The following is a 6,000-nucleotide window of genomic DNA, read 5'->3' as shown; positions in this document are numbered from 1 at the left end:
CTCAGAATAAGGGGTCAGCTATTTACTTGAATATACTCAATGACTCAGTATCCACAGCCCTCTGGGGTAGAGAATTCCAAAGATTCACAACCCTCTGAGTGAAGAAATTTCTCCTCATCTCAGTCCTAAATGGCCGACCCCTTATAATGAGACTGTGACCTCTAGTTCTTGACTCTCTAGCCAGGGAAAACATCCTTCCTGCATCTACCCTGTCAAGCCCTCTAAGAATTTTATATGTTTCAATGAGATCACCTCTCATTCTTCTAAACTCCAGAGATTATAGGCCCAATCTACTCAATCTCTCCTCATAGGACAACCCTCTCATCCCAGGAATCAGTCTAGTAAACCTTTGTTGCACCGCCTCTAAGGCAAGTATATTCTTCCTTAGGTAAGGAGACCACCACTGTACACAGTACTCCATTGCTGTCCGGCGGAGGTGGGGTTCCCCAATGGAGGGCTCTCCAAGCGGGAGTCCTCCCTTTATCTATTGGCCTGGAGGGTGTTGCACGGAGCAGTCCCGTGCAATATGGTTTTAAGCAGGTTCACGGACTTCCAGGCCGCCTACCTTTTCTACAGCCTGGAGGAGTCCGTGTTCCATGTATATATAGAGTGTGAGAGGTTGCAGCCCCTCTTCCATTATTTGAAGGGGCTGCTCCTCGATTTTTGGCTGTACTTCAGTCCCACACTCCTGATATTCGGTCACCTAGTGCGGGGGCGGGGGGGGGGGCAGGTGGGAGTGGGCAGTTCGGAGGATCTCCTCATAGGACTGCTCCTGGGCCTGGCCAAAGTTGCCATTAACTGGTCCAAGCAGCGGGCGGTCGAGGGGGGTCGTTCGACCCGACTGCCCCGCCTCTCTCCCGTGGCTATGTTCAGCGCCCGGGTGGTCCTGGAGATGGAACATCCGGTGTCCGCCGGCACGCTCAAGGCCTTCCGCAACCGGTGGGTGCTGAGGGGACTGGAGTGCATCATCATCCCGGCCAACAAAATTTTAATTTAATTTGTTAAGTTTTAAAGTTATTTTAGTTACAGTCTATTTGTTTATGTGCCCATTAGAAGAGTACACAGTACTCTAGGTGTGGTCTCACCAAAGCCCTGTATTGTACAATTGTACTCCTTACTCTTGTACTCCAAGCCCCTTGCAATAAAGGCCAACATACCATAAGAACATAAGAACATAAGAAATAGGAGCAGGAGTAGGCCAATCGGCCCCTCGAGCCTGCTCCGCCATTCAATAAGATCATGGCTGATCTGATCCTAACCGCCAATCCACTATCACAGAACCATCTCCTGAATCTAACAGAATTAGACACACGAAATAGGAGCAGGATCAGGCTACACGGCCCCTGGGCCCGCTCTGCTACCCACAGGGCCATGACCGATCCGAACCTAGACTCATGTCCAAATTCCTGCCTGCTCCCCGTAACCCTTAATTCCCTTTACTTCTAGGAAACTGTCTATTTCTGTTTTAAATTTATGTAATGATGTAGCTTCTACAGCTTTTTGGGGCAGCATATTCCATGGACCTACCACCCTCTGAGTGAAGTAGTTCCTCCTCATCTCAGTTTTGAAAGAGCAGCCCCTTATTCTAAGACTATGCCCCCTAGTTCTAGTTTCACCCATCATCGGGAACATCCTCCCCGCATCCACCCGATCCAACCCCTTCACAATCTTATATGTTTCAATAAGATCGCCTCTCATTCTTCTGAACTCCAATGAGTAGAGTCCCAATCTACTCAATCTCTCCTCATATGTCCATCCCCTCATCCCCGGGATTAACCGAGTGAACCTTCTTTGTACTGACTCGAGAGCAAGTATGTCTTTTCTTAAGTATGGACACCAAAACTGTATGCAGTATTCCAGGTGCGGTCTCACCAATACCTTGTACAACTGAAGCAATACCTCCCTATTTTTATATTCTATCCCCCTAGCAATGAAAGCCAACATTCCATTGGCCTTCTTAATCACTTGCTGCACCTGCATACTAACCTTTTGAGTTTCGTGCACCAGGACCCCCAGATCCCTTTGTACTTCAGTACTTTCCAGTTTCTTGCCATTAAGATAATAACTTGCTCTACGATTTTTCCTGCCAAAGTGCATAACCTCACACTTTCCAGTATTGTATTCCGTCTGCCAAATCTCTGCCCACTTACTTAGCCTGTCTATGTCCCCTTGCAGGTTTTTTATGTCCTCCTCACTCACTACTTTCCCTCCCATCTTAGTATCATCTGCAAACTTTGATATGTTACACTCAGTCCCCTCCTCCAAATCGTTAATATAGATTGTAAAGAGTTGGGGACCCAGCACTGACCCCTGCGGAACACCACTAGTTACTGATTGCCAGTCTGAGAATGAACCATTTATCCCAACTCTCTGCCTTCTGTTAGATAGCCAATCCTCTATCCATGCCAGAATATTACCCCCAATCCCGTGATTTTTTATCTTAAGCAATAATCTTTTGTGTGGCACCTTGTCAAATGCCTTTTGGAAGTCTAAATACACTACGTCCACTGGTTCCCCTTTATCCACCCTATATGTTACTTCCTCAAAGAACTCCAGCAAATTTGTCAAACATGACTTCCCCTTCATAAAACCATGCTGACTTTGTCCTATTAAATTATGATTATCCAAATGTCCTGTTACTGTCTCCTTAATAATGGACTCCAAAATTTTACCTACCACAGATGTTAGGCTAACCGGTCTATAGTTTCCAGCCTTCTGTCTACTTCCCTTTTTAAATAAGGGTGTTACATTAGCAGTTTTCCAGTCTGCTGGGACCTTTGCCGAGTCCAGGGAGTTTTGGAAAATTATTGCCAATGCATCCACAATCCCTACCGCCACTTCCCTCAAGACCCTAGGATGTAAGCCATCAGGTCCAGGTGATTTATCCGCCTTGAGTCCCATTATTTTACTGAGTACCACTTCCTTAGTGATTTTGATCGTGTTTAGCTCCTCCCCCCCCCCCCTTTAGCCCCCTGTTTGTCCAGTGTTGAGATATTCTTAGTGTCTTCTACTGTAAAGACTAATATAAAATATTCATTCAGTGTTTTTGCCATCTCCATATTTCCCACCATTAATTTCCCGGTCTCATCCTCTAAGGGGCCAACATTTACTTTAGCCACCCTTTTTCTTTTTATAGAACTATAAAAACTCTTACTATCTGTTTTTATATTTTTTGCTAATTTACTTTCATAATCTATCTTCCCTTTCTTAATCAATCTTTTTGTTATTTTTTGCTGTCTTTTAAAGTTTTCCCAATCCTCTATCCTCCCACTAGATTTGGCTACCTTATATGCCCTTGTTTTTAGTCGAATACTATCCTTAATTTCTTTACTTAGCCACGGATGGCTGTCTTTTCTTTTACACCCTTTTCTTCTCAGTGGAATATATATTTTTTGGAAGTTGTAAAATAACTCCTTAAATGTACACCACTGATCATGTATCATCTTACCCTTTAATCTATTTTCCCAATCCACTCTACTCGATTCCGCTCTCATACCTTCATAGTCTCCTTTATTCAAGCTTAGCACGCTTGTTTGAGATCCAACCTTCTCACCCTCTAATTGAATATGGAATTCAACCATGTTATGGTCACTCATTCCAAGGGGATCCTTTACTAGGACATTTTTAATTAATCCTGTCTCGTTACACAGGACCAGATCTAAGGTTGCTTGCCCCCTGGTCGGTTCAGTTACTTACTGCTCAAGAAACCCATCCCTAATACACCATCTGCCTTCCAAGTTGCTTGCTGTACCTGCCTGTTAACTTTCCATGATAAGATGACTTATTAGTGTAAATGTATAAAGCATCCTCTAAATTGTATTTGTTCCTCTTTTGGTAGCAGCAATCAAAAAATAAACAAATAAACTGTAACTAATAGAACTTTAAATAAATGTTAAGAAATCAAATCAGAATTTGGTTATTCAAATCAATTATGCACTCCAGTCCCCGCGGCGCCCACCGGTCGCGGAAGTCCTCGAGCGTGCCGGCGGACACCGCGTGCTCCATCTCCAGGGCCACCCGGGCGCGAACATGGCCGCAGAAGAGAGGGAGGCAATCTGGCCGGACGACCCCCTTGACCGCCCGCTGCCTGGACCAATTGATGGCTTTCTTAGCCAGGCCTAAATTGTATTTGTTACATGCACCCATTCAACCTAGAAACACACACAATCATGGGAAAAATCAGTTTGGCCGCAAAGTGGACTGTGTATTTTTAAACTATTTCCATTGCTTAATATGGACTATAATTTTTCAATTTTTTTAAATTAAACATATTTATTTAAATATGGTAGTACTTGTTACAACTCATCAATTACATAATAAATCCATTACATTCATTAGCCATAATAAAACAAAGCCTTAAAAACAGCTTTAGGATTAACAGTACAAATGCAGTGGTAAATTTTACAGAAAAATCAACAATATTAACAGTACAGGTACCCATAGTGAGAAACAATTTAACGCCAGTTCTATTGGCAATCTAGTAACTCTTCATTTTTGCTTGGTATTACCTGTTGTCCTTTTAAAAAAGAAATTTAACATTCAAGTACAACAGTCCTTATACAACTCATCAGTTACATAGTAGATCCATTACATTCATTGACCACAATAAAAAGGATAAAGCCTCAAAAACAGCTTTATGGTCAACAATATAAAAACAATAATTTTTTTTACAGGTAAATCAATAATGTTTACAGTACAAACTGCCACTATTTAAGAAAACAAGAAAAGAAAGAACCCGTATACGCCAGTCCTACTGGCATCGCTCAATCATTCAGTCATTCACTCCTCCGTTCGTTCGTTCGCTCATGCGTAACTTCCATTGTGCATGTCTGCGTGCGTGCATATGTGTCATTTGTCTACCTGCGTGCATCCTCTTTTTGTGAAACCATAAATTTAGACAGATAAAAACTGTAAATAAACCATTAAAACTGTAAATAAACCAATAAAACTGTAAATAAACCAATAAAACTTCAAATAAACCTTAATAATCAAATTAAAATTTGGTTCTCCAGCCCAATTATGCACTCCAGTCCCCGCGGCGCCCACCGGTCACAAAAGTGATCGAGCGCGCCGGCGGACACCGCGTGCTCCAGCTCCAGGGCCACCCAGGCGCGAACATGGCCACGGAAGAGAGGGAGGCTACCTGCGTGCATGCGTGCGTTTGTTCATCCGAATATGGACTATATTAAGTAAAGTTAGTTCCAATGAGCAAAGTCCTCTCTTTTCATTCGACCAAAAAACAAGTGCACAAATTAACTAACAAAAAAAAACCAATAACCCTTTTAAAGAGCCCTCCACCAATCAAATTAAAATTTGGTTGCCCAGATTAATTATGGACTCCAGTCCCCGCGGCGCCCACCGGTCACGAAAGAGCTCGAGCGTGCCGGCGGACACAGCGTGCTCCATCTCTAGGGCCACCCGGGCGCGAACATGGCCACGGAAGAGAGGGAGGCTACCTGCGTGCATGCGTGCGTTTGTTCATCCGAATATGGACTATATTAAGTAAAGTTAGTTCCAATGAGCAAAGTCCATCTCCAGCCTGGAAATTGACCCGTCAGTCAAAATCAACGGACCAATCGTTTCACAGGATGTTTGTAAGAGCTCAAACAGCAAATCGAAGGGGTCGTCCGGCCGGATTGCCTCCCTCTCTTCCGTGGCCATGTTCGCGCCCTAGTGGCCCTAGAGCTGGAGCACGCGGTGTCCGCCGGCGCGCTAGATCACTTTCGTGACCGGTGGGCGCCGCGGGGACTGGAGTGCATGATTGGGCTGGAGAACCAAATTTTAATTTGATTATTAAGGTTTATTTGAAGTTTTATTGGTTTATTACAGTTTTATTGGTTTATTTACAGTTTTAATGGTTTATTTACAGTTTTTTATCTGTCTAAATTTATGGTTTTACCAAAAGAGGAACAGCAAATCGAAGGGGTCGTCCGGCCGGATTGCCTCCCTCTCTTCCGTGGCCATGTTCGCGCCCGGGTGGCCCTAGAGCTGGAGCACGCG

This window comes from Somniosus microcephalus, chromosome 32, assembly GCF_052327205.1.
Source record: "Somniosus microcephalus isolate GS21.2 chromosome 32, FLI_Smic_1.0, whole genome shotgun sequence".
Classification (NCBI taxonomy): Eukaryota; Metazoa; Chordata; class Chondrichthyes; order Squaliformes; family Somniosidae; genus Somniosus; species Somniosus microcephalus.
This window is presented reverse-complemented; position numbering follows the sequence as displayed.